General features: G+C 34.4%; 1 protein-coding gene across 1 annotated transcript in view; it reads right to left on the bottom strand.

The window, feature by feature from the left end:
* Nucleotides 1-27,650, bottom strand: part of LOC147073106 (E3 ubiquitin-protein ligase RNF19B-like) — a 129,228-nt gene that overhangs the window by 24,513 nt on the left and 77,065 nt on the right. The window lies entirely within an intron of this gene.

The raw sequence follows: 27,650 nt of genomic DNA, 5'->3' as shown, positions 1-27,650 counted from the left end.
TTATTATTATTATTTTATATCTTCTATTCTTCTCTCCTGTGAGGGTAATATTAGTTATAATGTAAATCTCATGTTGTGCACGTCTTGAATTTAGATTTGTTACGTCCACAATGTTTTGTTTTCTTAAGTAAATAAATAAATATTCATAGTATAGTACTTTTACTACGGTATTGTGTAAGTGAAGACGTTTCTGTATGTTTTAACATAAATAAACAAACACAAGTATTTAATTATTAAAAATTATACAATCAGTAGACAGCCCTATATAATCATCAACACATATATTTTTTTCATTTGTACCACCAATACATAGTAGGTACATTCGTGTCCGATCTCGGGGGAGGCATATCTCAGCGTATTACGGCGAAGGCTTTCTAGGAGATTGTAGGAAAAGGAGGCTCATTGTCATGCATGAAGGGCGGGTTCGGGTTTGGGTCCGGAACCCGCCAAGCCCCACCGAAAGGTTTACGCAATGAAGTAGAGAGTTCTCCTGATGGTCAATCGCGTGTTTCGCACGTGTTTTAATAGCGGGTAGCTATATGGAAATAGAACGAGAATTTATTTCGTATGTAAGGATTTGCAAAAAATACTAGTATTCACGGCTTGACGTAGGTATGCTAGAAAATCGTGGTACCTTCCACAACGGTTTTATATTTCTATGACATTTAAATTCATTTAATTATTATACTCTTCCATCTGACCTGATTTGATTCGCCAAAAGTACAATTAGTGACAAAGAATATAGATATATTTACTGAATTTAGTGCATCAAGATTAATTATACATTGAAGTTAAGGGCGGACTTGCTCAGCGTACGTCAAAATGGAGCTTTTATTGCATTTTCAAAGCATGATCCTGGGTATTCCTTAAACGTTGTAGATAATCTATTTATATAATTTTGAAGCCTTATTATCCTTTATATTTATTTTAAACATTTGATGACTGCATAAAGTATTTTTATTACATAAAATAGTATTTTTTTAAACCTCTCGCTCTAATGTTTTAGAATATACTAGTCATATTTCAGTACATGCATGTGCAATGGTGTTAAGATTTTTTACATATATTAATTTTTAAACGCATTTATAAAACCATTAAGTACTATAATTTATGTCGACATTATTATAGTGAAATATTTACGATAAAAAAATATATTGATAATCTCTGTGATCCCAAATTTGACAAGAATTAGGCATTTTATTATTCAAAAATGGGCAAGATTAACACATTTGAAGATAATTCTAAAGATACTAATTATAAGCTATGTCTTTGACCATTCAGTGTGATAAACATCCTATGAATAATGATTGCTTTATAATAATTATTGACCTAAGAATAAATAAAAAATAAAATGCCTAATTCTTGTCAAATTTGGGATCACAGAGATTATAAATATATTTATTTATCGTAAATATTTCACTATATAATGTTAACATTAATTTTACTAATGGTTTTATAAATGCGTTTAAAAATTAGTAAATCTAAAAAATCTTAATGCCACTGCACATGGATGTACTGAAATATGACTATATTCTAAAACATTAGAGTGAGAGGTTTAAAAGAATACTATTTTATGTAATAAAAACACTTTAAATTAAATATAAAGGATAATAAGACTTCAAAATTATAAAAAAGATTATCTACAACGTTTAAGGAATGTCCAGGCTTATGATCTTCCATAAAATATTCTAAAATATTCATTTTGACCTACGTAGCGCACGTGGGCCGTTAAGGACCTCGACTGCATTCGTCAGTGTTATGGGAAAATTTTCCGGAGTTTCTTTTTCTTGATCAACCTTTCAGCGTCGGCATATAAATATTTTTATACTCGGAAAAGTAGGTAGGCATAGTGGTGACGTGCTTCAAAATAATGTATCAAACGGCTCGTAAATCCCGACATATTTACGGCTAGGGAGGGGTATAGAGCGGGTAATTAGGTGATAGATGTATCACACACTTTGGGCTATAAAGGTGTTGCGACTATAATTTATTGGCAGGGTATTTTATAATGAAAAGTGGACGAAATACGGCATGGCCTGACCGGTACGTGGGTGGGTATATATTGGCACTAAATTTACTGGTTTGTATTCATGGCTAAGCTCTGTATACGCGTATACTCCAGATGCCAGATGGTGTATTTATGTATGAACTTACAAAATATAAAGTATGCCAAACATTAAATTGTATAACGACGCATTACATATAATATTATATAAATTCTAATGGATTTGAGTTTTGTACTATTTAATTTGAGTCGTTTTATGCGACCCGGGTTTCGCCTTTTGGCATCTTAAGCCACTGAACTATTCATAATTTGTTTGTTATATATTTTTTTATTGTGATCCTTGATTTAATAGGCAGGTGAAAAAGTTTTACCTACTTTATTGTATTGATTTGTTATATAAGTTAGAGTTAATTGTATTCGTTGTCAGTGTGTATTTGCCGTTCGGTGAGTGTATACAGTGCCTGAAGATGCCGAAAGGCGAAACCCGGGTCGCAAAAAACAACTCAAATGGAATAGTACAAAACTTAAATCCATTAGAACTTATTTCATTTAACTTTATTTCATAAAATTTCATTTAACATTACCGACGGTAAGATGGCAATTGTCCAGACGTCGGCGCCAAATTTTTCTATAATCCTCTGAATGTTTCATACTGGATACTGAGCAATACTCATTATAACACGTCAGTTCTGTAAACTGAGTACTTATCGTAAAAATAATGAAGTTAGTACGCGCGTATATAAATTAATTAATAAATATCACGATAATCATGACTCCAGGTAAGGTGTACTCTGTAGGGCGTAGATTAAAATTTCACCCTTCGGATAAGTTAGTGAGGAAACAACTTGGCAGGGGCTCATGGCGTCTCATTAAGGGATAATCACTTTCCATATTAAATTACTTACTTACTCCATATTTCGCGAAAGGCATTATTATTATTAGACATGGACGCAATACAACATGGCCAGGAAATTCGCTCAACAATACAATTTTTGAAGTTATACTTCTTTTGGCGCGTTTGGGAAATCAGATCAAGTGTGTATTTTTGGCGTGTGACATGTAACACATAATTTATTTTTTCACACGAAAAAAAACGCACTCGATTGGATTCGAACCATCGATTGTTCCGGTTATCAGCCGAACGCACTAACTTTACGCCACAGTATGATACTGCAATCGTGACAATTATACAGTATACTATTATAGTTTAGAATTGTTCCATTGCCTAGGCAGCGAATGTATTATTGTCGGCCAGTTGCAATTCAGAGTGACAGTTGGTACTTTAAAAATAAAAACAACGAGAAACCATTATATAATTTAGTAATATAAGTGTATAGAAATAAACCAACGGCGTTCCAATAAGCGGTCCTCTTTCTTGGTTGTGTAATTTAACAAGATAATTAAGAGCTAGTCAAAGAATCTAGTTTATTGCAAGTTTTGTTTTTGTCTTGTTACGCCAAAGAAGTATAACTTCTAACGCGCGTATGTACACAATCCGATTTTTATTATTATTAGACATGGACGCAATACAATATGGCCAAGAAATTTGCCCAACAATACAATTTTTAATGATTCATCGGTTACTTGTATAATAATTGGATAAAATGATTTAGTGGTAAAAAAATCCCACTCCCTTCAATTACCTTATAACTTGGAATTATAGATATTAACAATCCCTATAGTACATTACCACCCTTCCTAACCTCCCCCCACAACACAGTATTAACAATAATTATACTTGTACATATAAACATTATAATATAGAATTTTTGGTGCACATACTTGAAAAGCTTACCAAGTGATAACCCATTTTATAAATAAAAAAATACAATATTACTCATTTTTATCTTTTTCTCTGACCCATGTTTCAATTATATTTATTATAATATACCAAGCTGTAAAATCTATCAAATGACGTGTAAACTAGAGATGGGAAAACTGGTCGATTTTGAAGACTAAGTATACTAGTAAAAAATACTTAGTATAGAAACTTGTTCCAAAATACTAACTAGTATTTGGAATACTATATAGAGCGTTTGGCGTGCGTATGCGTCAAAAGTTTCATACTCAACTGAAACTAAAACCAACTCCATATTAATATTTGAAATACGGCTTAGGGAACTCAGACTGTGTATGCTTCAATAAAATCACTAAAAATACGCTGAGCTCCGCTTGTCGAATAGTCCCATTTATTATAAAATTTTAAACACATTTTAAATTTATGAGTTGTTTTTCTGTTAGGTTACAATATTCTTGTTAACAAAAATTAATAACAGTCATTTTTTTTAATTTTAAACATGTTTTGAACGGTCATATATATAACAAGCCTATGCCTGTGCGTCATCTCACCACTATGCTGCGACACAAAATTTATGACCAATTATTCATATATTCGAACGCAATAGACTAATAAATTAAAATATACCTATATTCAAGTGCTACCTCACTCTCGCGCATTTAATGTCAATATTGTTGAAAGTCTACCAGCTGGCGAGCGACCCGCGATGATATCATCACAAGTTTTTTGGAATAAGTTTATTGGGCCACACATACTGAGTATGAGTAGTTTCATCCGAAACTTGAGTACACAAACTGGTGACAGTATTTCCAACTCACCTCTAGTGTAAACCAACTTAACCTAACATATAAATTTGATCAGCACTCAAATATACGACTTCTTCACTTCCCAATACATTCGTTTAACTATTTTTTTGGTGAATGAATTGATTTATTTTGTAAATCCATCATCGAATGTTTACTGTAAATAATATATTTCAAAAATGGAATACTGCACAGCAGAGCGATGTGCATTATTTGCTTCACCACATTAATATTTAAAATTAAGACCGACTAAACGGATTCCCAATTCCAGATGTGTAACGGTGCATCGAGTCTATAAAAGGACGTCCTGCCTTGCCGCAAAGTGTTTCAAGATTCGGCTGGTCGTGAATTATGAATCGGCGCCGCGGGGAAATGGCGCGCGAGCGTCGCGACGTCGGAAACAGAGCGAGGAGAGCGTCTGCAGGAAGCGGCTCGGCCAAATGAGCCGTTGCCATGGGGACGACGCCGGCGTCCGAAATAATGGATATTTGAAGACACTAATATTCATGGCTATTTAATTGGCGAAGATGTCATTAGCAAAGTATCTAATACGTTTTTAATTGAATTGTCATTCTTCGCCTTAGCAAACATTTAATTTGTAACGTCAAGCGTGGAAGATGGAAATATTACAAAATGATTGCAGGATTTATTTTCTTAGAACGTGAGTTCGAATCCTGCGGCCAGGTCAAAATTACTAGACGTTTTTTCTTAAATAGATATATTGGGTTTAGATTTAGTACATACTTACTACAAATTGAACAATATATAAATATTGGAAATTCTTTCATTCCCATCAGTCGAGTAGTAAATAAGACGACCTACCTACTCCGAATTTTCCATCATTGCTTTACACTCATAAAAAGTAACTCAAATGTAACCAAATCAAAACTAAATATGTATCTCACTTCGCCAATGTACATAATATTTTTGAATGTAACTATTTTTCTTGAAGATTTAAGAATGTAGCACTCTTTATTAAACACACATAATTCGGAAAACCCTAGAAAGATATGAAGGGCACACAGAAAAAACAGGCTCATCGACGAAATGATGATTTTGCAGGAGAACAAAAAGAATAATGAAATCGTTATTGGTTGGAAAATGGGTTTAATATTAAGTAAAATAATTTATATGTTGGTTTCTCATTTGTTTTGAAATATAATAAAAGTGAAAAAAAAGTAATAAAAATAATATCCTACGTTTTTGTGCAGTTTTATACACAAGAGCTGATTTTTGTCTTGACTACACTTTCTTCTCCCTTCATTTATGTAGGAAGGATTTTTTGCTAGTTTTAATGATACCTACCATTCTTAACGGCCCACGTGCTCGTCGTAGGTCAAAATTGAGTTTTTATTATATTTTCAAACCATGATCCTGGACACTCCTTAAACGTTGTAGATAATCTATTTATATAATATTGAAGCCTTATTATCCTTTATAGTTATTTTAAACATTTGATGACTGTATAAAGTTGTTTTGTTACATAAAATAGTATTCTTTTAAACCTCTCGCTCTAATGTTTTAGAATATAGTCATATTTCGGTACATAACTGTGCAGTGGTGTTAAGATTTTTTACATTTATTAATTTTTAAACGCATTTATAAAACCATTAGTATGATTTATTTCGAGATAATTTTTGTAAAATATTCACGATAAAAAATTATATTGATAATCTCTGTGATCCCAAATTTGACAAGAATTAGGCATTTTATTATTCAAAAAATCGGCAAGATTAACACATTTGAAGATGATTCTAAAGATATTTATTATAAGCTATGTCTTTGACCATTCAAGTGTGATAAACATCTTATGAATAATGATTGCTTTATAATAATTATTGACCTAAGAATAAGGTAGTGTTTTTTTTAAAATACGCCATTTCTGTTGTCATTCCCTAGTGGTTAAGCTACAACATACGGCCGTAGCCATAAATTGACAAACTATAATTAAAGTAGGGAGTAAAATTATGTTAACGCGCGTGTTTGAACGTACCTAACCGATTTTTTTAAAAAATTTTTTTATTTTTTTTTTAAATGGTACATGTTCAAACACGGGCGTCAATATTATTTTACTCCCTACTTCAATTATAGTTTGTCAATTTATGGCTACGGCCGTATGTTGTAGCTTAACCACTGGGGAATGACAAAATAAATGGCGTATTTCAAAAAAACATTACCTTATTCTTAGGTCAATAATTATTATAAAGCAATCATTATTCATAAGATGTTTATCACACTTGAATGGTCAAAGACATAGCTTATAATAAATATCTTTAGAATCATCTTCAAATGTGTTAATCTTGCCGATTTTTTGAATAATAAAATGCCTAATTCTTGTCAAATTTGGGATCACAGTTATTATCAATATAATTTTTTATCGTGAATATTTTACAAAAATTATCTCGTAATAAATTATACTAATGGTTTTATAAATGCGTTTAAAAATTAATAAATGTAAAAAATCTTAACACCACTGCACAGTTATGTACCGAAATATGACTATATTCTAAAACATTAGAGCGAGATGTTTAAAAGAATACTATTTTATGTAACAAAAATACTTTATGCAGTCATCAAATGTTTAAAATAACTATAAAGGATAATAAGGCTTCAAAATTATATAAATTGATTATCTACGACGTTTAAGGAGTGTCGAGGATCATGGTTTGAAAATACAATAAAAACTCAATTTTGACCTTCGACGAGCATGTCCCCCCTTAAGCTTTTTCTCTGTTGAACAAATTTGCATTTACATACTAATAACGAAAACAATGAAATGAGTCTAGTTCTGCCGTGTAGGTACCCTTCACTTATCTTTAATATAATGTATAATATTAAATATTAACTATTTTTTTTTTGTTCAACGAATAATTCACAAGATTTAAGAATGTAACATTCTAATTATTGAACATACGTAGTTTTGACACAAAGAGCATTAAAAGCCATTAGATGAAATTTGTGGCAATTAAGTATGACGCTTTTAGCATAGTGGTCTATGTGGATGGGCGCATACCCGAGAGATTCCTGTCGGGTGTCTTCCTTTTTTCAAAAAAGATTTTTTCTATTGGTTATAACATATTTTCTTAGAAGTGTTTTCAAAATTAAGTATGTATATTATCAAAATATTTTTTCCAACAGACTTTTTTAAAGATTTCTGTGGCTTCCAATTCAACCACACTATAAAGTATAAAAGTTGTGGAATCACATTCAATTAGCGTCCATATAGATCACTCATAGTCTACACTATTTAATTTGAACGATTTCTTACGACAACAAGACTTCCTCGAAACGATGCTAAGGCTATATTTCAGCTGAGACATGGTCGAACTAAAACGATCGTAACTACGTGACGCGCAGATTGTGCAAACGACGCGTGGCGAACAAAACATAATTTGTCATAAAAATTCAACATGCGTCCATTTAATGTTATGTTTATTGTTATTTAAGTAATAATAATATATCCATTGACATGTTTTGTTTTTCGAGTAAATACGTAACATTTTTTAGTCATCTTTACACGATTTAAGAATTAATTCCTCCGACGCCATCACAAAGCAAAATGACGTGCTCACGGGTCGACTATCGCTCTCCGATTGGCAACGCTTGCGAAATTACGTCCCACCTATTGGTGAACTGGCCATATTCGAAAGAAAGATCCTCAGGAGAATTTTCGGGCCCACATTGGAAAATGGAAGTTACAGGATAAAAATGAACCACGAGTTAGAAGAGTTAATAAAACATGAAACGGTGGTGAAATTCTGTCGATCCCAAAGACTAAGGTGGGCTGGACACGTTGAGAGAATGCCTGAGCACAGGACGCCAAAAATCATGACCAAGTGGATCCCACAGTGGAAACGGTCTAGGGGCAGACCAAAGAAGAGGTGGGCTGACTGTATCGAAGAGGACTGGAGAAAGATGGGGAGGGCTGGAGACTGGAGAGGAGCAGCCAGGGAAAGGAGCGTGTGGAGGACAATTGTAGAGGAGGCCAAATCCCGTCCCGGGATGAAGTGCCGAGAAAGAAGAAGAAGAAGTATTGTTGAAAATTATTTGCCGTTTCACTGAAGTATACTCTTAAATCTATTAAAAAAAACTGACCCACATTGAACTCAAGTTTCTTTACTTATCTATATAAATTATAAAGTTCCAACGAAAAAAAAATGGAATATTCATGTTGCGGCTCGTCCATAAATCAAACAACTTTTGATACCGTGCCATAGGTTCTCAACAAGGCGTACATAACGCAGATTGGAGGCTACATCACTGGCTGCGTCGCGGAAAGCCGTCGACCGTATCAATTTCCACCAAACTCGACTCTCGCCTGCCTCGGAAAACTTTCGTAACGACGGGACATTCTGATTTATATATTTAATTTTCCGACCCAATAGCGGAGGGCTATCGAACTTTGCTTGGTATTACACCCTCGGGATTAAGCATTAAAGGGAATTATAATACGGGTACGTTTGATATAGCCTTCTTCTTTATGTACTAACGTATAAAGGAAAGTTAAATCATTGTTTTAATCCGCCCTACTCATTGCGACTCTGAACCAGTGACGAAGATTTTTACCCTGCCCAACATGATTAACTGAGTCAATTCATGGACATGAGTAGGGAATACAATCCCGGGATCCAGGAAAATTTTCTATACTTATGAATCCCGGGATTAGTAAAGATAATCCCGAAACTTTCGGGATTGAATTTTATCAATCACAATCAATTGGTATGTGTATAAAATCATTATGTTAGTGACGTGTATGTACCTGCACATGTCACAGGGGGAATCGCCGGATGCTCGCGGATAATATATTTTTTGATGCCATACGCCAACGTAATAACATCAGAAAAATATTAAACAGAAAAGTAGACCTGATTTAAGGTGATGAATAATGTTTTAATGGATGTGAAATGCATTAAAATCTAAACTCGATCACAACACCCGGGGAAGTTAATGCATTTGTCGTAAATAAAAACGTAATTTATTGCTATTTATTACCTATCTCTTGTTTTAAAATAATAACAATCAGAAATTTGAAAACAACAAAGAAATCACTCCTTTCAGATACTACATAATCTGGAACCTTTTTTATTTCAATCAGTTCTAAGATCGCACCCACGGATATTTCACTAAAATATTTTTGCTCATTAAAAATCGATAAAGAATTTAAATTTCACATTCACAAGAAAGATGGTGACATAAATTCAATATGGAACTACTATTGCTGCTACAGCTAACCGTCAGTGGCGAAGACTCCATACTAGGCGATTATTTAAAGCCTAACTTCTTAAGAAAATTATTTTTTAATTGCATATTGACATATTTATATACTTAATCACTTCATTATTTTATTTTATATAAAAATAATTTATTTTGCCAACGAGAGATGTCGTATATGTAGGAATGTATTACACAGTTTACAAAACAACTGCAAAGGTATTAAAAAATATACCACAGCGCGCCGTAAATAAATAATAAACACCGCGACGGCTCGACGTAAATAAATCTCCGATTATGTGTGAAATAATTTTGTTTTTTTTTCGTATGGACTTTACGTCTCGTAATCTCAGCACGTCTGCTGATTTGTACGAAATAAGGTAAGCTCCTATCGCAGAGCCTAAAACATTCGCGCATAATAATGTTGTCACGACTGCGCACTTTGTCCAAAATCATTAATAATTAGATAATTAAAAAAATAATTTCAACGGCGTTTAATCGAATATTAATAAATAAGTATAGTATATATATATTGTTTTTATAAATAAAAATAAATTTTATCTGATGATTGTTTTGAAAAATACGTAATTTAAACACATCGCTCATTTTTATGTCGTCAATGAGTTTTTGAAGTTTCATTGAATTAGTGTGTCGTTGTCATTTACTAGTGTGTACCTATTCATTAGTAGTAAATATCGTACTATTCTCGTAAGTATACCTGACAAGTGTGCTCTTTTTATCAATCTCCACAGCCTACCTCTTTCCAAAAGTCACCCTTCGCCACTGCTAACCGTAAATAATGTAGTGTGTTAAAACTGGCGGGGGAAGTATCAAAGGACTCCACACACATTTTTGTTTTCAAGAGACAAGATAAAAATTCATACAATATTATTCACTCCATTAAACATATATATTTCCAAGATTTAGCGTACACAATATTAACAATAAATGTCTTAAATAGTATAAATTATACTAGAAATTTTTGACCGATTTTATCAATGATGTCTGTATATATATGAATTTAATATTAACTATTGAAATAAATGTCAATTCCGGGATCCCGTGATCGTCAAATTGTAATCCCGAAATCACGGGATCAAAATTTTGGCTCGGAATTGGATTCCCTAGTTATAGTAAAAACATGTAAACGAATACCTATGTTAAAAATTCATACAAATTAATACCGTAATCATGAAAAAAAAACAATTTTCGTACAAAGAACAAAAAACGCGAAAACGGAAAGCTGATCTAAATTCAGGAAGGTGAAATGAAAGAAAAAAAAGATCACAAATTTCCTCAGTAATGATGTCAACAAGAATGTTAAAAAAATCCTTCAGCTAGGAAATCCTGCACATCAATCTTCTGTAACGTGAGACGAAAGAAACTCGATCCGTACCTACACTCCTCTTATACTTTGTCAACAGCGCTAGAAGGGTCTTGGTGATTATTTTTGCTAATATACTCGTACATTGTATTAACTGACAATTCGACGGTCGAGGACCAGAATGACATATTAAGAAAACGTTCACTATCCATAATAGTACCTATTACCATTATCATTAACAGCCATGTGTAGCTATTCTTGACAGTTAACACTTTAGCACGTTTCCGTTATTTTTATTGGTCTAAATTAACACGGAAGAAGTACCATACACAAGGCGGTTATCAGCGGTTATCTACAAAATTGGTAAATTCGTAATACGGCGAAAATTTTAGTTGGTAGACATGTGGTGTGAAATACGTCTCTTACTTTCGGACCTCGGTCTAAATCGGGTATGTTTGTGCTGGGCGCATCTATGGTTTTTCTACCTGAACCTCGAAATGCTCGAAATTTTGTATTAAAACGTCGAGCAAGAAGCCTTTAACCTTAGCCATAAGTAGGGGGCCCGCCAAAGATCCTAGCCTGGGGGCGCGCTGCAGGATGTGGGGGCCGTGGTGGAGAGTCTTGGTCATTTAGATTTAGATGAAGACTACAATTTGAGGATTGGCACGATTTTCAACCACAGGGAATGGCCGATAAGAGAATCATTGGTATTTATCATTAGGTAATTACCTATCTTTGTTTATATATTTCAAAACGACGAAAATTTAATTAATAAGTATTTTATTTGACATGGTTTATATCAGGGTTTCCCAAACCTTTTCTGCAATGGAACACTGCGCAAACCCGGAAATTTTAACGGAACACTTAGTTTATTTTGTAGGTTATTTATTTGCGCAACTAACCGTTCTGCCAATTTTGGCAACTGTCATTAAACTGACAAGACTTGTCAGCCGGTCAGTTAAAGACAATATACCCCATCTTTTTTTATGTGCACGGTGTGAGTCTGTACCTAGATCCCGTCTATACCTAGATCATGGCCCCCACATCCCGAAGCGAGCCCCCAGGCTAGGATCTTTGGCGGGCCCCCTACTTATGGCTAAGGTTAAAGGCAATGTGACGATATACAGTTGCATATTGCAAATGGTGTTCGAGGTAAAATTAAGGGTATTTTTAGCCATTTTTTGTATTTTTAATACACCCACTTTTATATTTATATGCACAATTATGGACATGTCAAATATCGACAATAATCAAAAATTGTAAGTATGGCAAAACCACATATTATTAAATGTTAGCAAGCTTGAAGTGAAACAGCGCCGTAGGCGATATTTTTTTTACTATTAGTGCATGTTTGTGATGTGTGTTTATCTCACTTGGCTGGTCGATCTCTCACGCCGGCCCAGGCCCCCAAGCTAGAGGCCTGTCAGCCCCCCCCTTGTGGGAGCCATGACCTATCTAGATACTTAAACATCAGTGGAGATAGATCATCACTCGCCTTTCAATATGAAGTAGATTTTTTAATTACTTTAGTTTTACTTATTTTACTTCTCCTTAGTAGAAGATCTTTAAATGTGTTGCAGTGTATAAAACCTTTCCAAATGGTCGCGGAACACCTATCCAGGTTCGGCGGAACACTGGTATTCCGCGGAACATAGTTAGGGAAACCCTGGTTTATATAATCATCGAGACTTAAAACGAAAATTCTTTCAAAATAATCATATTTTGTTTTATTATTTTTCTGTTTTATTTTACTACAGTCGTCACCTTGCTAGAAAAATGTCATTTCTCACCATACACGTCTTGTCTAACAACGACAGCCAAGTTACATTTTAACGCCTGAAGGCCCGCACATCATCCGACGCAATTATAAAGCAATTAACCCCACGCGACCCGCGTTTTATTCCGCCGCACTAATCCGGATAGATGACGCAACTTCGCGGGGATGGGCCTCTCTAGGGGCAGCGCTTCGAATAGCGGGCGCGAGCGTGTTATCGTCCCAGCCTATCTATTTTGCTTAGGTAACGGCTGGGTGACTTTTGGACAATATTTGGGTCAACAATATTCAATAAGGCAGGGGTCATCAACCTAGGCGACGATTGGCATATCCACTGTTTAATCTGTAAACCAGCCAACTGCACTTTTGACCAAAAATGAGATTTTGTTATAAAGCATGTTTTCTATGCTCACACAAATTTTCAAATTCTTAAAACGGCTACACTGCAGGTGTCAAATTTCCAATATCATAAATGGAACAACTTTACTTTATACGTAAAAGGGAAGCTTAAATGGTGTATTCATTTATAGTGCAGCTTATTTGTAAAAAAATATGTATTTTTGGAATTGTTAAACTCCGCTCGATAGTTAAATTATTAAGTTTTTTCTCCTTTAAAAGTTTGCCCAAATGGAGTTAGCCGGTTTGCATATTAGGCAGTCGATATGGGGTAGGCCAGAATTATTTTGTAATATATTCACAGAAATATTTTTTTTAAAGGGGGTAATATACGAATGAATCAAAATCATTTTAAAACCTTTCCAGCCAGTGTGCGTCAAAATTAACAGCACCCCGCTATTCCTAATCTGACAAGGTTATCAGATATCGTTTCTAGGTGTGGTACAACCTGGCAACACCCTCACGGTTATTCTTATACCATTTTAAAAATGTATGAATAAGGGTTGTCAACTCTAACCCCCGTTTCACATTGTCTCATTTTCATTTTTTCATTGTTCGCCGTCATGTATGTGGAAAACGGTCGCACGATAACTATAACTGTATGTGAAATGGGCACCGCAGTTTGTGTTAATTTGAAGTGCCGTGTTGCTTGACCTTAAAGCGCACTCCTAACAAATAACAATCCCAAGCTTTGATGAGCTTCCAAAACATATTAAAAGATTGATAGTGCTCCCAATATAAAATACAGTATTTTGTTTTAATAAAATATGTTAATATATAATTGTGTCTTATCCCTTTACTGCATAGTATCCAAATTTGCGACATTTCAAACTATTTCGATATAGCCAATGCCATCTGTGTAAATTATCAAATAATATCCTTTTTCGATGCCTAAAAAACTGTTTTACCATAAACATCCTACTTTACCGATTTTCTTTGGACATTTCAAGAAATAAAGCATTTCTGCATTATAGTCTCTGCATTTTTGCTTTGACAGTTGACGAATTCGTATGTACGCGAAAATCTGCATTTGTAAATAAATAAAAAAAATGTACAGAAGATTGAAATTGGTTGACTAAAAATATCTTCACATCAAATAAGGTGTGCACATTAGTTTTTTATAATCGTTATAATTTGCAGTAACATACAAAATTTAATGTAATTTTCGAAAAAAAGTTTTTTTATTATTATTCCTTCATTCACAAGGCATTTTGACACAGTAAAAAAAATCATGCAGTAAAGGGTTAAAGCCCGTTTACCCGTGCATGGATTTACTGCTGACGGTACGTATTATCGCAGCCATAACAAGAAAATGCACGTGTAAACACGTAATTATCGTGCAATCTGCAAGATTACATTTTCGCGCGATAGTTGGAAATTGCGCGATATTTGCGCCTGCACAGTAGAACAATAGTGGCGACAAGGCTCGAAATGGACCGGAGCGCCGTTCCTCTTCGTGAAATCGGTTAGACTATCGCTCTCTCTCTCTCGTGGAAAAAATGATCGTCTGAGCTAGATAATCTACATAATAGAAAATCTAACACACTTATTTTTATGAAATACGTATAAAATTTGATAAATATCTTTAGAAAACTGTCGAGCGCTCCGGTTCGTAAACTTTTCCATTTCGAGCGGTGAGTGGCGAACTTACCGAAAAAAAATACGAACTACACCAAGTAGAACATTTTGACATTACCAATTTTCACAACCTATCAAATAGCACCATACAATGACAACAGTTATTAATTATCCTTCCATGAACTTTCAGTTAAATCCATGCACGCCTGTACATGTACATGGATTTAACTGAAAGCCATTTATTAATATTTTCTTGATTAGTGAAACTACTATTACCGTCATCTGGATCATGGTTCAACAAGGTTACGAAACCCTGCAATAAGGAGTAGTTATGAGAATAGTAAACGAAATGCGCATGGCACTATATACATTATGTTATAAAGATATTGTTTGCGAGGCAAAAAATATTTTATTTTATAGACAGGAAATTTGTAGGGATAAAGTTATGTTTGTTCGAAGCTTTAATTTACCCGCATTTTCAATTTGTCCGTCTGTTTGTTCCGTTGTAACTCAAATACTACTGGACCAAACAAAATTGTTGACGATACTTAATTATAGACTGTTGGTACCAATTTAGTAGGCTTTCATCTCGACATTAATTCAAAAAGTTCTGAAGTTGAGATAAAACAACGTGGGTAGGAGAAGACGGGGTATATTGATATACGGGACACGTTGATTGACACGTGATGTATCGAGTTTTGGCATTGGTATGAGGTTGAAATTTTTTTACCAATATATGGCAATTTTGATATTGATTTTACCATAAAAGTGTCAAATCTAATTGCCATCAACTAACGGCGCCATTGTTACATAATAAAATGTCTTTGGTGATGTTAAAAGTTTTATTTTATCTAGTGAATGTTTTTTCTCTCCACAGTGAAATCTTTATAAAGCCAACACAGTTAATGGTTTGTTGGTAAGTTCATTTATTTAAGTAACCGATATTTAAGATACATCCTATCAAATTATATTATTGTAGAGTGAATAAGTATTTTTAAAATAGGTGGCGTGCCGGGGCACATTCATGCACTGAAAAGCGGGGTAGGTACCTACATCAATACGTATCAATTTTACCATAATAACATATAATTAATAATATTAATACTATCGACCGAAGGTGCTTGATGGAATTTTTAATACGTATGTGCACTCACCAAAAGGTAAACACACACTGACAACGAATACAATTAATTCTAACTTATATATTATATAATTTATTAATACAGTTGAATTACTAAGTTCAGTGACTAATATCTGTTTTTTATATGATCGTTCAATATGGTACGTCCATACAAAAAATCGAGAGAACGAATATTAATGAGAATAATTTGGAACCTGGAATACAAGTAGTTCAATAAAAAAATGTAATATTATGTTATATATTATTTACTTATTTATTTAACTATGTAAAAATATTTGTATCGCTTACATTAGTCATTGATCGCAAAAATTATCATAACTGTCACCTTGTAAAAAGTAAAAACAATTTATACTAGGCGTATCAATGTGCCCCTGTAAGTGCATCAATGTGCCTCGGCATCGGGGCACTACAAATATACAAATGTGAAATTTTGTTTAAATTTGATTTATAAATTACTAAGTTCATTTTTCATAAAATTATGTATGAACAACTATACTCAATATTTTTAAGTAGAAAATGGCTGAAACACCTTAGTAAAAATATTAATATTTAGGCTTAGGTAGATATGATGGCACAAACTATATATATATATATATATATCAATGTAACCCGTCTTCCCTTATACAAATAACGCACTTGCAAGAATTCGAAACAGATAGTGGTGACGTGAGGTACGGATAGGCGGACATGCGCCTGGAGCTAACCGTTGTCTATCGTATTAAAAAAAAACCGTATTTCACGCTGACAGAGTTGCCAGTTGTAAATAATATGAATGGATCTGTATTTATTATGACATGACAAAGAAGCCACTGGGAAACCGGACACATCAAAATATAATCAGTCCAGTGGAGCAACTGATTGTGGTTTCGATAAGTTGGTTATATAAATTACACCTGGGAATTGAATACATTATATTATTAGTATTATTATTATTATTTATGTGCGGTCTACCTGTCATATTGCATGGACCAAACGGATACAATGTTGGCCATTAAGAAAAAAACATAAACTATGTAAGTAATAGAATAAATACTTATTTTAAATGCCTTTATCCTTTACTATCGAAGTTTTTTTTAAGAACGAATATCATTCTAGTATAAAATTAGATAACCAACAAATTTAAGTAAAAGTAAATTTCCATTTTCGCTCCTAAGCGGACCGTATGAGACCGCTAGAGTGGAGGTAGTATTAAAATATTTAGACACTATATTTTCCGTAGTGTCAAATTATAGCAAACGCGGTAAGGACCTGACCGCAATAATATATTCACTTAGTTTTTTTCACTTAGTCAGTCATCCATTGACGCAAACGCCAGATTATAGCTGACTCGATTATTTCAATAAAAAGAATAATATTTTGATTGTATAAATAGCGAATAATAATTCATCGGAAATTTCACTCGAATATACGTTTCCGGTGTGTTACTATCTCAATATCCGTATCGTCCCGCACAAAATCTCATTGTACCGAGATGCGGACCTCGGATCCGTATCATAAGTTTAGTATTGTAAGGTAACTACTATAACATACTATTGTACCGACCGTTACGCTGCAAATAAAACTCACTCCTACATCCATATTCGACTTCTTCATCATCATCCTCAACACCATGACCTACGACACGTCGACGACTCCCAAAGTGGTAACTCAAATCGAACCCCACATTAATGACCCACAGCGAACACCACAGTTATATTACGAGTAATGGGGTTAGCCATTCAACCATCGTAAATAAAATTCGTATTGAATCTAATTGGAACATTATTGTCTGCAAACTAGCGCAGCATTTCGTAACATATATACAATTTTCACGGTGAAATGTTCAATGAATAACGCGTCATTCGATTAAATGCTATATACGAACATGCGTTTGAACAACGGCCCAAGGTGAAGTATGCTACGGCCAGATAACTCGGAAATAATGGGAACTGAAATACATAACGGGTGTGGAGCAGCAGGCAACTGATCTCGAGTGTGGAAAAATACTGGGTAAACCTAAACATGTGCCAAGAATACGTCATACGTCGAATACTGACAACTGCTCTCGTTGTATGCACTGACGCTCATTTAATATTGGTGTCTTGAAGGTTGCAACACACACTATTGCACGTCTATAATGCGTGGTTCATTTTCGTAGGACACCCACATATTCAAAACCCTGCGTTAAAATGTACTGTATTGGGATATAGCCTATCGGAATTCTATTTGTTAATCTATTCTGTGGCTACGGCCAACTGCATACGCACAAATTTTCAGACACATATGTTGTTATAATGTTTGAGACCTTCACTGCTGTTTGTTAATAGTATTTATAGATTTTTGGGTTTTCACCGTGTGTACCTAAGAGATATCTCCTGAGAATTGTCTCTGCAATGAGCCAGATACGCCGAGGAAAGAAGGAACACATTGTATTAAGTATATTATGTTGATGATTTTATAACTCGTTTGAGCCATTTGGAGACACCCTTTTAGATTTTCTGACATATCCGTTGCGTCATCTGCAACCGCATACCGTACGCCCATTAGAGTATATTACGTTTTATAACATTGCACTTTTTACTACACTGATAAGCCTCTTTACCTCGTATACAATTATAAATATTTACTTGTATTAATATAATATGCATCCTAGAGCCCGAGCGCAAGGTTATGAAGCGTACACCTACTAACCTACCTGCCGCAATAATCTGTTTCTACTATTGGCAATATTGCGAACATTAGGGTTGGTTCACAATGTGCGTCAGACGCGGTAGGCCGTGCGTGTCATCCGTCAAGTTATGTCATCCTCATAGCGTTGTTATAATGGAAAACAAACTGAAAGGGACAATTTATATTGCTACTGCCGTAACTATTGTCTGTTTTAATTGAACGAAATTGGGTGCGCGTCATATTGTGTGATGTAACGGGTCACACAAAGCGACTTTGTGAGAGAAAAGCAGCCAATATGCTTCAGCAGTGAAGCTATGGTGTGAGGCGAAATAAAAAAGGCAGTGATGAATTGTAGCACATGTGACACGCCCGGTGACGGACTGTCAGACGCTCACACTAAACGTAAAGCTAGACATACTTGCAACACGAACTAACCATTTCAGGTATTTGTAAACTTGCATACGTACTAGATGCATGTGTGACGTGTCACTGCAATTAGATGGCAGGTTTTTCGCCGACGTGCAAATAGATCATCCAAAATTGTAATTTTAAAACAAGCACAGTAAAGGCGGGTTCTCACAATTCGATTTTAGTTGATTTAATTTAAAATCGATACAAACTTTTGAATATATTACATCGAACCGAAATTTAGAAATACAATTTAGCCAAATGAATGAAATTTATGAGTTATTAAACAATATACCAGTGGCGAGGGGTGGAGGTAGGCTGTTAAGATCTGACATAAATAGTGCTCACGAAGCTTTGGCAGTCATAATTATTTGTTTTCATTGAACTAAAAATACAATTTGCAGATGGTACTACTTAGTCTTTAAAATTCAATTAAACCCTGCCTAAACCAAACCATAATAGTTTAAGTATGTTATGGGCGATGCGACAATAATAGTGCACGCCTTTTCATTCATTCTTATTTGTTTTTGTTAAATTAAGGATACATATTACAGATGGTGTTGGTTCAATTTTTTCTAATTCATTAAGCCTTGCCTAAACCAAACCATAATCGATGAAAAATATTATTCTATCTATAAAATATCTTGAATGATGTATAGTTTAATGGTATAATTTAATATTTTATAGATAAAGGAATATTTTGTTGACTATTATCTACTATGGCTTGGATTAGGCAGGGTTTAATTAAATTTTAAAAACTAACAAACACTATCTACACATTGTAGTTTTAGTTCAATATAAAGAAATACGTTTGACTGACAAAGTTTACTGTGTACTATTTATATTGGATCTTAACAGCCTACCTCCACTCTTCGCCAGTGCAATATACATATGTAACAAGATGTTCTTATCAGAATATAAAAAATACACAAAACATCGTATTTTGGTTACGAATTGGATTTTATAATTAAGTAAAATGGGCGCTTCAGGGAACTCTGGGTGAACTTCATGTGTAGGATGTAAAACAGTGATTAATAGTATTTTTTTTGCGGCCAAAAAAGTTTTTTTATAATACGTTAATAAAATAATGAACAAGATTTTATTGTTTTCGAAAATAATCGGTTTCAATAACACTCAAAAAGTTTTTGTTATTTAATATGACCCCGTGTATAGAAAGGTTGTTCATCATTGATATATGAGAAATGAACAACTGAACAAAAATTCAAATAACTAATTTTTTCTCGATTTCAGTTGATCACCAAATATCGAATCGTGAACCCCCCCCCCCCCCCAAGGGAAAAAAACAGAGACGTGAATTGGGCCAGCGTCGTGTGATGTGGTCGAGCTAATATATCTGTCACTTTGTGGATATTAGGGTCAACACAAAGAAATCTCTGTAAGAAAATTGACGTTTATTTAATTTATTACACACGATCACTCCACGGGGAAACTTATATAGCATTATCTCATTGATTTTTCTCTGCATGAGGTATTTTCATCACATTTTTCTGAGAATACGACAATATGATTTTTTTGGGGGTTGCCCGATCCTGTTTCATCATCATCATCAGGGGCGCGACAACCCGGTGTGGGTCCTGGCCTCCTCCAACAGCTCCCTCCACCTTTCCCTATCCAGTGTGGCCGCTTTCCAATTCGGTACCCCCAGAATACGGCAGTCACTGGCAGCTCCATCCAACTAGCGAATCTTTGGCCTGACTCTTCTTCTACGCCCTATTGGATTGCTGGACATCACTCTCTTTCCGGTTCATTGTCATTCATACGGTGCACATGACCTAGCCATCACAGTCTCCGAATCTTAATTGATTGAACTGAGCTGCAATCTTCGTACAACCTGTAGAGCTCAGCATTATATCTTCTCCTCCAATTGGTGCCGTCCAGTCCATATATACGGCGGAGAATTTTTCTTTCAAAAATTTTCAGGGCTCGTTCATTTCGCAGAGTTAATGTCCAGGTTTCCGATGCGTAGGAGAGCGCTTTTAGTTCGGCGAGATAGTATGCGGGCCCGATCCTGTTTACACATTAATAAATCTTCACACTGTGGTGACTATTATTCATCAAATATACTGGCAAAGCGTTGCTACTGACTAGGGAATCCAATCCCGAGCCAAAATTCTGATCCCGGGATTTCGGGATTACAATTTGACAATCCCGGGATCCCGGGACTGGTCCCGGGATTGGGATTTTTTTCCATTGTTAATATAAAATTTTTATATTTACAAATATAATTGATAAAATTGGTCAAAAATAAATCTAGTATAATTTATACTATTTAAGACATTTATTGTTAATATTGTATACGTTAAATCTTGGAAATACACAAGTTTAATGGAGTAAATAATATTGTAATATAAATAATAATGTGAATTTAATATGAGATTGCTATTTCTGATAGTAAAGACATAATGAATAGATCAGCGAGATTTAAAATAGTAAAGCAAATAATCATGGCGTACTTATGGCCTTTCCGCTTCATAAATCTAATTAGTCAGCCAAATATGAAACTGCCCTAAAACGTATGATATCATGGTGGAATTACTTTGTTAAAAGTGCGAAGCATTGTTTTTTTACCAATCTTTCTCATTTTTAATAATCTATGTGAAAAATAAAATGAATCGGCAACCTACACATCAAACTTCATTCAAACTCAGTTTATTTCTAATGTAGTTATTTTGTATTAAAAGTATTTTTTCTGTTATATTTTCCATAAAAATTGATAAAAAAATCAATCCCGAAATCCCGGGATTATGTTTATCAATCCCGGGATTCATAGGTATCGAAAATAGTTCGGGATCCCGGGATTCGGGATCCCGGGATTGGATTCCCTACTACTGACTACTGAGTTAACATTTATATATCAGTGGCGAAAGCTCAACATTTAAAAAGCCTAACTTCTATGAAAAATAAACTAAAGACATTATATTTAGAATTCGTACCAAAGGTAAAAAATACGCCACAGAGCCGTCTGTCTTCAATTACTGTATTTCTACGGATTATTGTGTAGGAATCCAGATTTATTTTTGTATGGACTTTCAAACTTTAGGCCGTGACGGTCACGTGATCTTGACGTCTACCGAAACGTATGCAATACGGTAGGCTCCAAATGCGAAGCCTAACATCATTGCGCATAATATTATTGACTATGACTGCAGCTTTGTCCAAAATAATTAATAAGGTAATTAAACTCCTTTACTTGAGGTTCTATGGATACTATCCGTGGCTTTATCCAACTGACTTTCTCTTAGGCATGCTTACATACTGCAGTCTGCAATTTAGAAGAAATCTTTATTTAGCTACGTATTTTTTTCGACTTATACGAGGTATAAATGAGAACTGTGTGACGTGTGTGTCCCTGATAACTATCTTAGAAATAGAGACCATCAGTTGTTTATTTTCCCAAGGTGCAGAACGAACCTGCCACTGGTAATGCCAATTGGGAGGGCGATGCCTATGTTCAACGAAATTGCTTCGGGTGTTGATATATTCCACCTAGGCGAGAATGAGTTTAGGTGGACCTTGTTTTATAAATTCTTAAAATAGGGTCTGCTTAACTAATCCGGTGTACTTCCTTGTACCTATCTAATTTATCTACTGATCTATCTCTTTTTTATGTAATACTGTTACATTTATATACCTTTGTTTCTAAATGTCATGTTGTGAACGTATTAAACTTATAATTTTTAATGTCCACAATATGTTAAAAAAATAAATTAATTGAAAATCAAAAAAATCTATGGCATTCAATCACATAAAAATATAGATTGTTTTTAAAATAAAAAATAATTGTATGCCATGATTTTTATTTTATAGCATTTAATTGATTAGCGCAGTGAGTTCAGTCATAGACTAATATTCTTTGTTCAGTTATTTGTTATGTCGAAATATTGATGAACGCTATTTTAATTTGTAAGATTATTACAGTATTTTCTGAATGTGGATAAATTATCTGATATTGTACCTAAGTCATTCGTAAGTATTTTAAAAATATTTTAAAATGTCTAGTTTTATGGGTGAAATTGTAAATTCTTGTGTAATAGATCGCATCTTAGAAGTAGGATTTTCAAATTTCACGTTTCACAATCTTCTTAATTCCCGTAAGTATGACTGACAAGTGTGCTCGTTTTCTCTGAAAAGTCACCCTTCGTCACTGTCATATATGGGTGGTTCGCAATAATTATGGATCAAGTCCAATTTTCATAAAATTCGATTTTTTGTTTCAGTGGATAGATACAACATATTTCTATATTGTGTGTTAAGGCTATACTATACCTCAGTTGAGGCATCGTCTAAAAAGATCGTGGCTAGGCGATGCGCGGATTGCTGGTTGCGGGTGCAAATGACGCATGCCGAACGAAATATGAATTGTCATATAAATCCAACATGCGTCCATTTAATGTTCAGTTTATTGTTCTATCAGTAACAATAATAATATATTCATTGACATGTTTTCTTTTTTAAGTAAATTGGTAACGTTTTTAGTCATCTTTACACGATTTAAAAATTAATACCCCCGTCGCCATCACGAAACAAATTAACGTATTCACACCTCGACGTTCGGTCTCCGAGTGCCAGCGAGTCCAAAATTTCGTCGCGCCTATAGCTGAAAATTATTTGCCGTTTCACTGATGTATCGTCTTGATATCACAAACAAACAATATTCCGCATAAATGGCAATACTAGTATTGATAAAAGACATGAAAATTGAATGGGAATCATGTCCATTTTGACAGTTCCTTCAGCAGTATAGATAGGTATTTGCTAGCATTAATTTGTCAATATTAGATAATAAAGCCTGAATATACTTTATGTTTCGACTATTTATTTAAAGTGATCCATGTACTATCAAAATAAGGTAAGTACCTATAGTACAGTGAAAACATTCCTGAATTTAAAAAAAAATAAGTTTTAACTTTAGGTCCAATTATCTCAGGATCCATTTTGATGGACTTGATCCATAATTATTTTGAACCACCCATATTATAGAACCGTAAATAGATATTATTTTTCAACGCAATGGCACCGAGTTTACCGCCAACGCTGTTGAAAATTAAATTGACTTTAGTGCAAAAGAGTTTAGCTAGTTCACATGCATTTTTACGGTCGCGTAAAGTTTAAATTGAAAATAATGTTTTCCTTGGCGATTTACGATCTCGCCGCCTTGGCAACACCACTGCATACGTACTTACTCAATAAAATATACCAGTATAACCACATAATCATAGAACAAATTCTATCAGTGAAAAAGTCAGAATGAAATTAAAAAATACATTAGCGAGAGTTACAATACCCTGTACAATATTACTCGGAACTATCGAAATAATTGCTCTGTATCTAGTTAATTTATTGACTGATGCAGGAAGATTAATGCAGAATCATCTGGATTCGCGCCCATGTACATAGACTATGCTAGTTACAACGAAAAATCTTGGAGTGATCCGTGACGTCGGTTAATAATTAAAGTAATACCTACTTTGATTTAAAATACAAAAGCCGATCGCCAATAGTAACTCAATTTGGAAAGCGCTTTATAGAGTATCAAGAGCTATTAGTTAATATTTCTGGCAATTAAGTATGACGCCTATAGCATAGTGGTATATGTGCATGGGCGCGAAACCCGAGAGACGCAGGTTCGATTCCTGCTGGGTGTCTTACTTTTTTCATTTATATATTTTCTCAGAAGTGTTTTCAAAATTATGTATGGCAATATATAAATTAAATTATTATGCTTTTGGGACAGGTGAGTATGTGCGAGTAGGTGTGTCATTGAATAATATAACTATATAAGTTTCTAGAATAGCTAACAAATCATCCATTGTAAAACCTAACATTCTACCTATCAAGAATTATAAATGGGTTGTCATACTTTAGAATAAAGGCGGACATTGGTGGTTTGCACAGCGGGAAAAGTCTGTAGCAGGGCGGCCGGAGGTAAAAAAGGGAGAAATTTATTATTCTTCCAGTGACAATAAGCAAACCCCCGTCAAACGAAAATAAAACAGAAACGACTAGACGTAAGCCTGTCGGCAGAAATTGAAACTAAAGCTAAATAATTTGGCACGTTAAACGGTGAGTCGTGCATGAGTTTATGGTTTTGTCAGTGGTTTATTGATACCTACTAAGTTTTCGAAATCATAATAATAGGACCTATGTTATATTATTATCATCTCTCAGTTATCTAATTAACATTACTAATATGTATAATTGAAGTTGTGCATACTATAGCGGAGACCATTCACACCCAGGGTTGTCTTTAAATTCAATTTGTTTCCCCCCATATAGTGAACATTTATTAATTCAAGACGTTCACAACACGACATTTAGAAACAAAGAAACATTATTTAAACAGTATTAGATATATAAAAGTTATTAAACAGTAGAAAAGTGTAAATACAAAAAAAATATACAAGGAAGTACACCGAATGAGGTAAGGAGACCCTATTTTAAGAATTTATAAAACAATGCCCACCTATACTCATCCTCACGCAGGTGGAATATGTCAATAAACGAAGAGAGTTGGTTGAACAGAGTCACTGCCCTCCCAATTGGCATAACTGTGTCCATGCTTCAGATTTAACTGTCATGGAACGAATTCTGGTTGAACACAACGCTTTGGGCATACAGGTAACTTTTGAAGATACTATACAGGTGCAAGAATGCAATTCATACCAGTCTAATTAAAATAATTCTATATGTAATCATATTATGAAGAAATTTTCCGGAATCAAAGGTGAGATGAAATTTATATTGACGTCTAATTTAAATATTCAGGAGTGACATTCCACTATCACTGAAGCGTAAAGTGTTTAACCAGTCTATTCTTCCAGTACGAACGTATGTGTGCGAAACATGGAGCTTAAATTCAAAAAAATTTCAAAGGAGAGTTGCATGTTGGGTATAATGCACAGGAATAGAAAAAAGAAAAAAATGGGTAAGAAAGCGAGTCGTACAGAAGACGTCATGTTAAAAGACTGAGAACCGACTGGATTGATGAGATGATTTAGTGGAATACTATGGCAAGTAAAGGCCTTCATCCAGCAATGGGTCGAGCCCAGCTTTATGACGATGATTACTTTCCATAGCGAAAAAAGTTTTACTTAAAATTACAAACTGTGCTTTTTGCCAGACGCGAGATTCGAACACACTCCGAAGGCTTCATATATTGGTAAGCGCAGTTGCCACATCTCCACCGTGAGGATATGAAGAGTAGTAAAACAATGCGTCGCATCTTCAACAGTACCCAGTTATCCATTCGGGATTCATAAAAAAAATGTTTCAATTTCTCTTTGCCGTGCACCTACTGCAAAATTTTCCCCGAGCCAATACTCCGTGTATAGCGAAATCGGACAGATTTCCGCGCGTGCGCACGCAGCGGAAAGCGACGCCCCCGGCTGGAGACGTCGTCCGCGGGTGCGGCGCCGGAAAACTGCAATCGATACTCGGTATCGGTAGAGAATACCAGTATCGATACCGATTCAATATAGACGGGAAAATATTTTCGTTATCTCTGATTAGGTTACCTTTCAATCGGCAGAGACACACTAGTCGAGATTTCATTAGAAATTGCGTCCATTAAATCATCAGCCTGAATCTATCAGTGGCGAAGAGTGACTTTTGGAAAGAGGTAGGCTGTGGAGATATGAGAAAAAAAATATACTTGTCAGATATAGTTACGGGTAATAAGGAGATAATCCGATATTACTACTGATGAATATGTACACAACACAATGACACATCACAAGATACAATTATATTTTTATTTTAAAAATCAATTTTTAAATATATCTCATTGAATCCAATAGAAATTATTTTTTTAAATAATTTTATGTATATATTATTTGCTTAAAGCGACAGACATCGACAATAAACATATTCCTAAAGAGTGTAGGGCCTACAGTAAGCGTATTCTGTAGCGCTTATAGATTCGGTTCAAATTTACAGACATGCTTGATGTTATGTGACGTCATAGCGATACAAAATGTAGTTTGGATTCTGTCGATCGGAATCCGAAGCTAATTCAGTTGAAAATAGATGGCGCTTGTGGCCACTTATTTTTTATTCGAAACTTAATTAAATTAAACGGTATTCTAAAGTCTGACAATAGATGACTCATTTATTTTGCATACATATTTTTTATTTACCTATTTTAATATAAGAAATAAAATACTTGAAGACATATTTTTCTTAGAAGGTAGGCTTTAAATAATCGCCTAGTATGGAGCCTTCGCCACTGGAATCTATCCACTGCTGGATGAAGGCCTCTCCAAGCTGATTACACTTCTGTCGGTCCTGTGCGTTGCGTTGCCACGTACTTCTGCAGAGCTTTATCATGTCATCGATCCAGCGATAGCTGGATGCATTTACATACATTATATTTCTAGCACACGTTAGTTTGGGTTTCCGTGTCCAAACATACCACGGTCAATTTTCTTTTCTGAATCATACTAAATATATTATAATAGTGATACAATCAAAACGTTCCTGCCGTAACCCATGAAAATTATTTGAAACTTTTTTTACCGATAATACTCAATACCTACTAAAAATA

This window comes from Rhyacophila brunnea, unplaced genomic scaffold, assembly GCF_057557595.1.
Source record: "Rhyacophila brunnea isolate RB1 unplaced genomic scaffold, BYU_Rbru_1.0 scaffold_18, whole genome shotgun sequence".
NCBI classification, from domain to species: Eukaryota; Metazoa; Arthropoda; class Insecta; order Trichoptera; family Rhyacophilidae; genus Rhyacophila; species Rhyacophila brunnea.
Note: the sequence above shows the minus strand (reverse complement) of the source record. Positions and strands in the feature narration are given on the sequence as shown.